A 14,048-nucleotide genomic window follows, 5' to 3' on the forward strand; every position below is an offset into this window, starting at 1 on the left:
TGTCAATCAAGTCAACTGTCAACAATCATTCTGACTGTCACTGTCAGTTGTCAGACAACGGATCGACTTATCTTATTTGGAGGACTGAAGTTTGATTGTCTGGTGCACCCCTAGAACTGAGGCCACGAGCTTAGTTTGCTTATGGGCTAATCCACGACTGTGAGAAGAGTTGCTGTTTGTGGTCCAAGGTCTTACTAATACTGACCATATTGGTCAGTAATCGTCTTAGGACTATTAGGTATTAGGCACTTAGTGGTATATTATTTTGTTTTTTTTTTAGTTTGGCTGAGCGATCTAATTTGATAGATTCATTTATAAGTCGAGTGCAAATGTCCAAGATGGGAATTCGTTAGCAGACTAGCACATGTAGGTGGGCACTCTCTTATTTCGTGACTTCGTTCGCGTGGAATAGTGACTTCCGGCAGATTTATGGTTTGACGAATAGATGACGCTGTATGTCCGGAATAAATCTTATTTTATATTTTTCGTAATAAAACTCCTATGTCCTTTCTCAAGTTCCAAACTATGTCTGTACCAAATTTCACACAAATCGGTTCAGTAGTTTAGGCGTGAAGAAAAGACAGGCAGACGGACAGAAAGACAGACAGACAGACAGAGTTATCGCATTTATAATATTAGTTTGGTCTATAAATTACAAACGTAACAAATTGGAGGCTTTAGGTAATTTTCTTTGCTGATTATTATAAAAATTCAATGGTTGAGTTAGGTAGGATGTGGTGAAAGTTTTAACTTTATTTTAATAATTTCTACCAATATTGCTCATTGTATTCCATTGTATAAGACAAACATCCATCTAGCCTACTGATAGACATGTAGGTATTGTTGGGGAAATTTGCTACTTCTTCCCAGCAAAAACACATGGGAAGTGGTGAAGGATGGGTGTTTTGTGGGCCGTCTTTGTAAACTTTAACTTCAAGCCGAGTTTGACTAAATGATTTTGAGTTTTAGCTGAATGGATAGGATGACCAACGAAAACGTGTTTCAAAAGTAAGAGTCAAAGACAGCTACTTAGGTACTATCTCATCATCCTCATCCTCCGAGGCTTTTCCCAATCATGTTGGGGTCGGCTTCCAGTCTAACCGGATTCAGCTGAGTACCAGTGCTTTACAAGAAGCGACTGTCTATCTGACCTCCTCAGTCCAGTTACCCGGGCTACTTACTACCTACTTACCTAATGTAAAAAAACAGGTGAGGTAAAATGATTGGACACCCTGCATGTTACGATGAATCCATTAGAAAATTAGAAACATCGTCATAGAAAGGATGCTTGAAGTAAAGAAGAAGTCTTCCAAAGCATAATTATGTTCATCAAATCGATGAGAAGGTTGTGCCCATACAACCACTTTTGGTCGCAGATATGATAAAGATGTAACAAGTCGCAACAGTTTCGTAACAGGTACGACACAACGTGACTGTGTAGGGATTAGTTTTTATGTGTTGTAACGGTTCCGTAAAATGTGACGGAAACTAGATTCAGTACCTTTGTGTGGTCGCTGTTTCGATACTTTACAGCTTAAGTTGTAACCACACATTTTAGAAACTTTGCGTTTGGTTTGTAACCAGTGTGCAATGTTGACACAATTGTGTTGTAACGGGTAGTAACATGTGTAGGCGATGTTCCAGAACACTTTAACCTAACTTGCATATAAAAACATGACGAGAGCCAGTTATTCTCAAACTGTCTATGTTTTCTGTTATCAACCATTTAATGAAATTTCAAATGAGTAAACAACCAAAACCTTACGTAAATTCCGATGTACTTCAACTTTTACAGAAGAGTTAAAGAAATAAGTACGTCCCAAAATATCTTAATTAATTGTATTCGTACGAGTACATGTAGGTTTTTATTATAATAATATTTTTTTCATGATGTTGCATTGTTGGTAGGGCAAATTGACGGATACCTACCCATTTTATTGAACTTAAAACTTATTATTTTCTAGGCCATTTACAGGAAAACAGTACGGAATTTCGTACCGAGGAGCTTATTGGTATAGTCCCTACCCTAGTGCCAAAGTTTCAACTTTCGAGCTCCAAATCGCTGTTTTTCTCGGCCAAAACAAGACGTCTTCGTCTTTAACCCAAGTACCTACTCGGTACAAGCGATATTAATTCTGATGAGCCTTCTTTGGTTAGAACAATGCAAAAGGCATCTTGATAAAAACTTTGGAAAACACTGTAACCAAATGTTAAGAGAAACCATCTTAAAATCTAGTAATTTTGTAACAATTTACCGTAACATGTCGACACGTGTCGACACATTATCGTAACTTTGTGACTAGTTGCGACGACCATATTTTTCATAACAAACATCAAAATGTTTTTCATAATTCATTATTTATCAATTTTATGAGTGAATCTTGCTAAAATAATTTGTATTAGGATTAAAATATTTGATATTGTATTTAAATGGAAGCTTTTGAGCACTCGATGTGCATCATTTTATATTTTATTTTATTTAACAAAGTTTCTTTCGCCAGCATTATTAAAACATGATATTACGGTGGCGCGTTGGAAATATCAACATATTCAACGAAATTACACAGTAAACTTTTTTCCCAATAAGATTTGAGCATTATAAACCATATTAATTAATGAAAACTAAAACTTTGTTTACTTCATTATTATTATCATACTTCAACCATCATTATGGGATTTCTTGTATTTTGTATTATTTCGTCGTGTCACTCACGCACGAGCCAACGAAATTGATCGAACGAATGAATGATTGAATGATTAGTGCAAACTCTGGTTAAAATACGGTAACAATGTTACGACACGGCGACGTAAATTAGAAACCAAATGTTACTTGTTTATTGTGTCGAGATCTTCCCATTTTAGTTGCAGCGACGGCGCTAACACGGAACGTCGACGAGATTATGTTTCGAGATAGATCAGTGTCGACGCTAAGTGTCGAAACGGTTACGTTATGTTCGCAAAATGGTTATATGGGTGAGTTGGGTGTAAGGAAGTATTAGGTAGAATTAGCACAAGATAACTAAAAATATAAGAAGAGCACCCTATAAGGCCCATTAGCCAAATAAGCTTCTGTTATACTTTCAGAGTTTCCTTGATTAATTAGTGAGTCCTCATCCTCAGAGCCTTTTTCCCAACTATGTTGGGGTCGGCTTCCAGTCTAACCGGATGTAGCTGAGTACCAGTGCTTTACAAGAAGCGACTGCCCTGCCTGACCTTCTCAACCCAGTTACCGGGCAACCCCATACCCCTTGGTTAGACTGGTGTCAGACTTACTGGCTTCTGACTACCCGTAACGACTGCCAAGGATGTTCAATGACAGCCAGGACCTACAGTTTAACGTGCCATCCAGAACACAGTCATTGGTGTCTAAGATATACTTAGAAAGTACATACAAACTTAGAAAAGTTGCATTGGTACTTACCTGACCTGGAATCGAACCTGCGCCCTCATACTTGAGAGGTTGGTTCTTTGCCCACTAGGCCACCACGACATTTGTTAATTAGTGAGTGTAGGTACCTAATTCATTTTCAAAGTAGATACTTAAATAGTAAAAGGAAGTCTTAGCTAGGTCAATTGGCTCTAATCTTTGATTAAAGTACCTACCTATTTTGAAACTCTTATGACAACTTGTGGTTTTAGGATTAAGACTTAAAAGTGCACTTCAACTAGCAAAGTTTTCAAATGTAGGTGCAATGTGGATCGAGGACTTGTTACGGTGTGATCGCTTCAGATTAAATATCTTTGACGAAGCTTTGACTTCAAAAATACGGCTACGCTGCCTAATGGCTTCATTCTTGGAGAAAGAAAATACTCAAGAGTACTAAGTCTCCACTGTAGTGTTAGCAATGATCTCTCGGATCTATTGTCATACATAAGTGAATGTGCTGCGACGGTGTCGTGCGGCCCCACCACGTTTGTTACGACGACGACTGCGCCTACGCCGGGCAGTGCCGTTCACTCGCGCGCACTTCTACATCGAACGTCAAACATTACGCGCGTAACAATACTTGGGCTCTATTTTTTTTTGTGAAGAATAAATCGCGTGATGGAGAAGGAGCATCAACCAGACTCCATGGCCACCATCACCATGAAACCGGAATACCCACCATCTGAAGTGTACAGCACGTCGGAACCACCACCGGTATGATGATATTTTCCGTTACTTCTTTGAATAAACTTTAACACATAACGTGTAGGATTGCCAGTGGCCCGTCACCATCGTGACTAGCAGTTAAAGCTTTGTATTTTACATATTGAGTCTTTGTATCAGGAATGATCTTGTTTAAATAAGGGTCTGTTAGTTTTTCCCGAACTTTGTGTTTAGGGCGCTACTAAAAGCTAATGTATAGTTTAGTTAACACGAAGGTGCTATTTTTGCTTTCTAAATCGATTGGGGTAATGATCTATTTCTCTAGTGATAAAATATAGTATAATAATTGAGTGGTCCACTGAGTGCGGGATATAACTGCGGGAAAGCGCCTTTCTCTCAGACTCACTTAGCTAGTGGCACCGAGGCCGCTGGTGCGTGGCCGCTTGTTTGTAAACATGCTTTGGTTAACGTCAATGCTAGTTGTAATTTACCGGTACAATATATGCCCTAAAAATATGTTTCCAATTGTTTAATACGGTAGGATATATCCACTGTATCTTTAAGTAATCCACATTGATTTTACTGAGCTATTTTTGCGCGGTTCTGAGCTAATTATTACAATCGTCCCTAAATTGCACAATCCAAACTCCTCTAATATCACACTGTGAAAACTATCCCCAATTGGATAGAGAAATTGACAATATAAAACACAACACATTTTAGTGAAATCAAGTATTTTGCAATAAAAGAAACTATTTATGACCGCAATTTGATCATTCTGCCTACCCTTCGACAGTTAAATGGGCTTCAAATAGCTGGTGTATGAATGGATAGGTACATGCGGGTCGACAGCAATATCTGCTATTAAGTGTGATTAAATTATAATAGAACCTGAAGGTTTTGGTTTTGTCGACTTTCCTAAATAGATATTAATAAAGCCGTATTCATATTATGAAGAAAAATAAAATAAAAGATAAAATGATTTTTAGATTTTATTGTTATCTAAACTGAATAATAATGGAATAACCTCGATTAGACCCAGAATTTCCCTTAATTTGGACACGCAATAACCTGGCCTGGAGGAGATTCAAAGTGTGATCGTTCAAGGAAGCCTTTAGGAAGAGAAGAGTTAAGACGTAACTTTTTAAAAGCTAGAAATAGTTTTTGAGATAAACCTTTAACCTTTGTGCAGGAGAAGCATATTGAATAGAGAATCCTTCTATCTCCTACAATAAACTCGAAAGTTTATAAGGACGAATGGATGTATGAATGTAGAGATTACTCTTCTAGTCAAAGCCTACTGAGTGGCTTTTGACGAAACTTGGATCGATATAGCTTAGGTGTTTATAAAAGATAATAATATGTAGACTACTTTTAATCAGGATGTGGGAAGTAGTTCCCTCAGAAAGCAGGTGAAACCGTTGGAAGCAAATGATAAATAAATAATAACATATTTGCGCCTATATACAACTTTAAGTATAAGTTCAGGACGCAAGAAGATGATTAGTTTTACATTACTTTTATCATCAATCAAATGAGCTACGTATATGTTTAGGTTGGTTGTTGAAACAGATATTTCTTTCCGAGAATTGTAATATGTCTAAGATTATGTGGGAACAATCATTGTTCTATTGTCTCTGGCCATCTATTAACATAGCCTTCGCCACTTATCATAGTTATCACGCAACTTCATCATAGCCTAGTAAATAGGTCCTTGTTTAAATAGGTGCTAGCCTAGGTAAACTGTGACGTCAGAAATTGCACCACCCATAAATAGTACTTACTTACATGGCGGCGACAATTTATTTGGTTTCCTATTTGCAAATGGTGCGCATAAAACTAAAGCAGTCTCTACTATTTCATTAAAAGTTTTAATAAATAAATAACATCAACGTAGTCATATTACGACAAAATGGAAATAAATAATTTCTCACGACTTTTCTCGCGACTGGCTCTATGCGAAAGTTTGCTATTTCAATAGTAGTCAGAAGATTTTTGTGATTTTGAGCATACTTTAAAGTTTTAAGGCTTTAAGTCACAGAATAATGAAAGCACCCAGAGAAAGCATTTCAGTCTGCCTGTATTTCAACTTCTACTTTTCTGGACTAGGTACCACTAGCTACCAATAGATTTACACAATTATCGTTATTATTTTAGCTCAGACAAATAAATGTGTTTTAGAGTGTGTCAGAAGAATTTATATACTACAATTGTATCGAATGAGATGACTTAGAACTTCGTTATAGGTGTACTCACGCATTACTTAGCACACTTTAGTGTTCAAATTATTAAGGGTTTACCTTAGAACAATTTGAAGCTGAAACATTACTAGCGGATTCCTATTTTTATATAATTTCTGTAACTTACTGTTGATTTGTATACTAGATATAGAAATTGATTATTATCTGACATCATTATTTGTACGGGGCTTGTATGTCCAAATTCTATCTCTAATCTGCAGGGTTAATTGGGTTCAAATAAAATAAATTTAATAGCTTCGACGACTAAAATTAGTAGCAGGTATGTACCTGCTACTATTTGGCAAGATTAATAAAACACACGTAATCCATTCCATTTCCAAGTTTATCAACGACAACCTGTTTTGAGAATCCGTTGTCTCTAGCCGAGATCGGTTGGCATACTTCACATCTTCCCAAACAAACAACATTCTTTTGTGGTACCTGAATACAACGTTAAATTAATGGTAGGTAAGATGACCTAAGAGATTAGGCAGGATTTATAGGAAGCCTATAGTATTTTCTATCAAAATTTTATTCCTTAATCCTGTAAATAAAACTGCAATAGGCGGACGGACCATCTGATAGGGACTGATATAAAATTCTGATATTTGAAAAAGAAAAGAACTAAAAGAAGAATTAGTTGCTTAGCAACATAAACATCTTCAGTTTCCTTGAAACGCTCTTTCAGAAACTGTCCTATTAGGACCACCAACGTTTGGAGAATAAGGAGGCCTTGATCTTCGTTTTATACTTCATAACTACGGTTTAAAAGTTTGTTAAATTGAATTTCTGTAAATATAACTTACCTACTAGTTTTCTGCGGTTTTTCCGCCCTCGCATTAAAAGTAACCTTTGTTCTTTCTCAGACCAAATTTTATTTAAATCGGTTCAGTAGCTTTTTGTAAAAGGCGGACAAATAGATTCAGTTACTTTCGCATTTATGCCAAATATTAGTAAATCATCAGACAGAATAATCGGTTCTCAAATAAACATCTTCGCTGAATAATAAAACGAAGTTGAATGCAAGGTTATTGCGTCGCCTGGACAGCAAAAATATAAACAGCTACAATCTGAGTGAAATCGTTATTGGTCAGTCGAGCAAGTGGACACAATGGAGCTTGCGTCACATCCGAGCCGGACAGCTCGCAAACTAGATATTTGCACGAAATATACCTACATACATATTCATCAGGCTTATAAAAACATAATTGTTTACATGGAACTCGTGGTTAAGAATGACTGCAATGCTTCTAAGTGGAGATTCGCGTCAGTACTTTTGTTTAGAACTTCTAGATTGTGATGGCCGGGATGCGAGTAAATGATGATAAATATAAGGCTCACTATTAGGTAAATTATTACACAATAACATGATTGGTCACGAAGACATGTAACTGGAGCCGAGTGCAGTGGTTACTGCCATGTTTTCATCATATTATACAGATGTTTAACGTGTTTTGTGGAGGATTAAATGGAATTAAATGTGCAATTTTATGAATTTACCGTTGATACCAAAAGGTACCTACCTCATTACTAAAGTAATGCATTAGGTATGCTTAGTTTCCGATAGTTTTACTCAGACATACATATGCCTATTAATTTTCTATCGGTTCATGGGTGGACAGAAGTAGGCTGATATGATGATAATAGACACGTTTAACACTGGGATTTACATACGGGTACAAAGCATGTGACAATTATTATAAAATCGCGGCTGGTTGGCAGAAAGCTGCCAGGTTATGGCTATAACGTAACTGAAGAGACATAACAATGTGTGATTACGTATTGAAGCACTCAACCCAACAACAAATTTCGTAGACATGTTTAGTTACGTTCCACAAATGAAGTTCACTTAATAGGTATACAAAATGCAAGAATATTAGTTCAAAAGCTAAAAGTTTAAACAGTAAAACATCTTGAAAACAAATGCAAAGTCAACGAAGATGCATCAACGAAATCGACATAATTTTGTGGCTCGGTAAAGATGATGGATTTCACAAATACAACAGAATAAGCACTTTCACCGTAGCTCACTGGAGATCCCCTTCTCCGTCCTGCCTGCGCCGGCGGCGATTGCCCTGCCGACGGTTATGTAATTTTGTGTATCTACACCTCGAGTTGTTAGTAAATCACAACTTCATTAACTACACCTCGCTAAGGACAAAGAACTCTCAGGCTATTGCAGGCGCGCTTTGCTGTAATTAATTCTCATGTATGTATTGTGTGGGAGATATCTATGAAGTATTGTATTTATGACTCAAATATGTTCTTTGTTCAAATGCACAGAGATATGTATGAAAGTACATGTGTACAAGTTTTTTTTATATTGGGGTCTAATTTTAGATTGATGAATGGGAATCAGAATATTTTGGCAAAGATAATTACCTAGTTGTCAAATTTTAAGCTAATGCATGTTATGAAAATAGATATGAAACCGTACATTTAAAAGTGCGATACTTATCTAAACTAATATTAGGAAAAGAAAAGGAAAAGTACCAGGAAAAAAGTTGTTTATTTGTAAAGGCTACTGAAACTACTGAACCGATTTGAATTTTTTCACTGTTGGAAAGTCATACTCTTCCGAGTAACGTAGGCTATATTTTATCCCGGCAAGGGCAGTAGTTTTAACGGGATGCAAGTGAAACTGCGGGAAAACGGCTAGTTTGTAATAATTCGTTCTTATTTTGCCTTGCGCGTGGGTTTCCCGGTTCTTACAAGTAAGGAGGTACTAAGTATCTACTTAAATAGTTGTTTTGAACAACGGCTTTAGACTAACTGTGACGCCATTGTCACTTCATATCCTACATGATATAAGCGGTTTATTTGTTCATGGCCTTTAAAAATCGAGCGTATCATCATCATCTTTTAGAATTATATTATTATGATGGACTCTTACTAAATGCAGTAAGTACTTAATTATTTATGTAGCAATAGTTCGAGGGGCAAAAAGATGCTCATAATATATTAAACGAAATTCAAAGGTTAATGTTCTCGGTTCCTTATAAACAAGCAAAAATAAATCATGTTATTTATCGCGTTTTACTTCAAACATTAATTTTAATTTATTTTTAGACACGTTACTGTCTGAAAAGAAGGTTTATGAAGATGAATGGTAAACAATTGAAAAATAAGTTATTAACGAAAACAAATATAGTGGGAGTGTTATTTTATAAATCGAGATTTTTTATTTGGTTTCTATACATTTCGATATCATTTTCAAAATGCCCTAGGTTAATGCTTAGTCTATAGAATATGGACATCAGATAAGTAAATTATAAACCCTTCTCAACGTAATCTGGTGATCTGTGGTTATAATAATGTGGGTCAGCGTGATCTGTGCTACAAGCATAATGTCACCTCGACACAAAGTCACATAATTTATTTCAATTAGTCTTAGTTCGTTAAAATAAAATTAAAAAATATTACTTTAGAATTTAAGCCAGTATTAATCACAGCATCTTAGCGATCTTAATCAATTAATAAAATAAAGCAAAGACTTAAACAATTAATTGTTCAATTAATTAAGCAATTAAAAATGTTTACAGTTATGAATTCAAACTATTCATCGCTAAATTCTGCTGCAGCGCATTGCATGCATGCGTTGAGATCTTTAGCATTCAACATTATCTTTTACTTAGCAACTAAAGGAAACTTGCATCCCTTTTGAAAATGCACATTTTTTGGATCCTTAATAGTATTAGCTATGTACCTGTATAAATTCGAGAGTATAAACACAGATTACTATAATAGTTGCTACGCAAGTATAAATATCTATGTCGAGAATCTGAACTGATTATTATGCTATTGTATGTAATTTATCGATTACATGGGTTTTCATCTGCTGTGCGACATCGACCTTCTGCGTCACATAGGTATTTATATATATATGTATGTATTTACCTTTCAAAGATATCACGATCAGTACTAAAATAGAATGTTGATTTCCAACTGCGGCTTGATTGAACGATTCTTTGTATAAGCCAAGCTACTGTTGCTGTAGAATATAAAATAGAAGCAATAGTTTAACATATGTATTATTTATTTCAATCACAATGCACCTAAACCATATTAAATATTTGTTTACCATAAACTTAGAATGGTTAGAACACTAATAAATTATTTAGATATCTACTACTTTAATATTAGGCGAATTTGAAAAATGGTTGTAGGGACCGGTTGTCAGTTCTATCTAAATATTTCAGTTAGGTTCTTTGAATTCCATTAACTTTATGGCTCTTATCAAAATTGTGCTCTTTTCCTCTCGTCTCCTTTACATAGACTCAATAAACCATTAAAAATGTGTATTAACCTATACTTTTGGTGGCAGGCGTACCGGCAGAGAGTGTCGTCATCAGTACAAATAGCGAGGATCGCGGCGCTGACGGTGGTGGCTGCCTCGTTCATCCTGGGCGCGTTTATCCTGGCCTCGAGCTGGGTAGCGGCGGGCCTCCTGCCACCAGCTTGAGCAGCTGGATGCTATGCTCGACAAGGAACTGGCTCTTGAAGGACGCGCGTATGGCAATGATGCCTTGCTGGCTGTAAGTACAAGCTTATGTATTATATTTTAGGGCGCGTATATGTCACGAATTACGAAGCAATCTGGTGGTTCGTTATCCTGCAGTTTAGTGCTTTAGAGCACCAGCTGTAGTCCTAAAGAAGTGACTTATGTTTCTGAAATTAGCTCTTCGTCATAGAAATACTTAAGATAGGTTTCGAAGTTTACGTGCTTTGAGCCGGAACTCGTGCTTAGCATAGATGTAGCAAGGTTAATTTTCAGAACTGCATTATAGCGTGGCGGGCTGCCAACCTTCGGCTATCTACTTACACATCGGTTGCTCTTTCCTACAGAGCCTTCACTAGTGGATATTATCGACACCAACGTAGCTTGGTTTGATACATTAAATATAAATGTTGGACCACAAAGGAATTACAACATCTAATGACATCATACAATTAAGTATTCAGATCATCCTATGCCTATGCTACTTAGAGTTGTGTTTTAGGTTTTATTGTAAAAATGATTCCATCAGAAATAAACCTACTCATGTGATGGAAACTTAAACATTTATACTATAGGTAATCATGCGGAGCTTGTCGATACGCAACTTATGGATACGTAATAACAAACATACAAGCGCACAAGATTTTTACATATAATAGAGTCACATGTATAAAGTATTGTTTTCACCAGTAATGTGTCTTTCGATATGTACGCACAGGTATGCTGCGTTATTAATCTTTAGCATTGAAGCGACAATGAAGATATTGACTGACTCTGCTTTTTATAAAATTAGGATAAGTCACGTTTGTCACGTCATGCAACGCTTCCGTGCATGACTTTTGGTACATCTTTGTTATCAAGACTTTGTAATTATAAAGAAGTCAGTTTTATTTTGATTTAATTGCTTGCAAATTTAAAATGACTACTGTGACTGAATTAAGTTAACACAACTTTTCATGTTGTGAAAATGAATAGGTACAAGTACTTAAATTGATAGTTCTTAAGTTTTTCAACGAAAATAATCATTGAGATTTAAAAGAAAATTACAATTTATCAAGTATTTAATTTGATAGGAGTATCTATCTACCCAGGGTAGGCACGCACGTTTATTGATTATAAGGCGCTGCTGTTCCACACGTTCATACATTTGCAATTTATTTCAACACTAGCTTCTGCCAGCGACTTCGTCCGCGTTAGAGTCGGACTTCAAAGAGAGAAAGAAATAATAAACACCAGCCCCTCCAATTATCTAAATCTATGCGTACCTACTACTACTTTAAAATGTAAACTATTAATAATTTGTAATTTGAACGAATATTTAAACACTACCAAAATAACTAATAGGTACCAACCTATTTTATATAACAACAAAGAAAGTTAAAATAAATTATTTAAAACCTAAAAGTCGCGCAATAAGGTTGAACACTCTGAACGCCTATTCGCATCAATCGCACCAAGAGCCAAATATTGTATGAAACTCGCGCAGCCACCGCGCCGCGAGCCGCGTCGAGCGCGGCGACAGATGCACAAAAATGATCCTTATAGCGTGATTCAGTATTCACGCGCGATGGCTTATCCGTTTTTCGTGAATAACTTTGGTGTTTCTTCACCGATTTATATGAATCTTTTAATGAATAGGTAATACTATTAACTATTTTAATTCGTGTGAGTGAGTGTTATAAACGTAATAGTAGACAAATATAATCAGAAAACTCCGAACTGGTAAGTTACCGAGAGAGTTTTACGTGTTATTGTGAGTCAACCATAAAGATAGATATATACTGTCATGGGACATTTTTACATAATTTTATGAAGAACATTTCCGTCATACATGGTTTCTGTGTAGCTGTAACCATTAGAGTTTACACGCGACGGAATCTTAAAAATGGAGTAACTTCTCCCGTTTTCCCAACATTTACCTTCACTGCTCTGCTCCTATTGATTGTAGCGTGATGCAAAGTATCCTATAACCTGCCCAGGAGTATGAAGAATCATTGTACCAAGTTTCATTGAAATCCGTCAAGTAGTTTTGTTTCCATAACGAACATACAGACTGACAGACAGACAGACAGACAGACAGACAGACAGACAAAAATTTTTCTGATTGCATTTTGGCATCAGTATCGATCACTAATCACCCCTAATAGTTCTTTTGGAAATATATTCAATGTACAGAATTGACCTCTCTACAGATTTATTATAAGTATAGATTTATGTTCATGTCGGGTATGTATTTAACAGTAATTACACTTCTTGTCAACTTCCAATATTAATGAATACCTTGTGTTATTATGTTGTTACCTTTAAATAACCTTGAAAACATCATTAAACTTAAGTTTTGACTGTCTTTGCCATAATTTGTAATTTTTGTCTTATTGTTGAGAGGAAAACGCAATAAAAACTGAATATAAGCAGTAGATGTCCGTCAACCGTGTCACGTAGTTGTTTATATTTAATGTTTATTCAAGTTACGTAATCTTTGTAGAGATGGGCCGGTTCCGTGTACAGGCCGGCACTTAGGTGTTGTAATTGCTGTGAAACATTGTACATACTTATATATAACAATGTGAAGGAATAACAATACTACACTTAATACCGAGGTGGAAAATTAATAATTATCTGTATTAGTTAGATATTCATGTTTTATCAACACAATGGTTTTCGAGAATATTCTTACAGGGCATCGGAGTTGTTCTTTTACTACGCTATTCTACATTTTTCGTTCGCACACTGATTTACACGGACACTTGACGCACACTTGGTTAGATTTCGTTTTTCAAATCAATGCATGAAAGCGTAGAGACAGACTACCATTTTATAAGGTCTCATATTCTCTAAGAATAAGTGATTCCTATAATATAGGTACTCTGCTTTCATGAAACTAATATTTTAAAAGACTTTGTATGCGTTATGATAACCATAAACACGACTAGGTCTATCTCTCATGTTTGACTGAACTGAGAGTGATTTACCATGGCAAATTTGTCACGGTAGTGTTCTATAGGCAATGGGATCATTAATCGTGGTGCGTCGGGAGGGCAGCTCGTAGTGGTGGACAACAACGTGACACCTACATATGATGTAACTGACCAAAGCTTCACGTAAGTTAACTATGTGCATGTTGTTATAGGTCCGCACGCGATGAGGAAATACTGTAGCGCAATATTTACTTGTACCTACATGAGTATATATACGTGTAACTTTACCACACATCATATAC

Source organism: Helicoverpa armigera, chromosome 11, assembly GCF_030705265.1.
Source record: "Helicoverpa armigera isolate CAAS_96S chromosome 11, ASM3070526v1, whole genome shotgun sequence".
NCBI classification, from domain to species: domain Eukaryota; kingdom Metazoa; phylum Arthropoda; class Insecta; order Lepidoptera; family Noctuidae; genus Helicoverpa; species Helicoverpa armigera.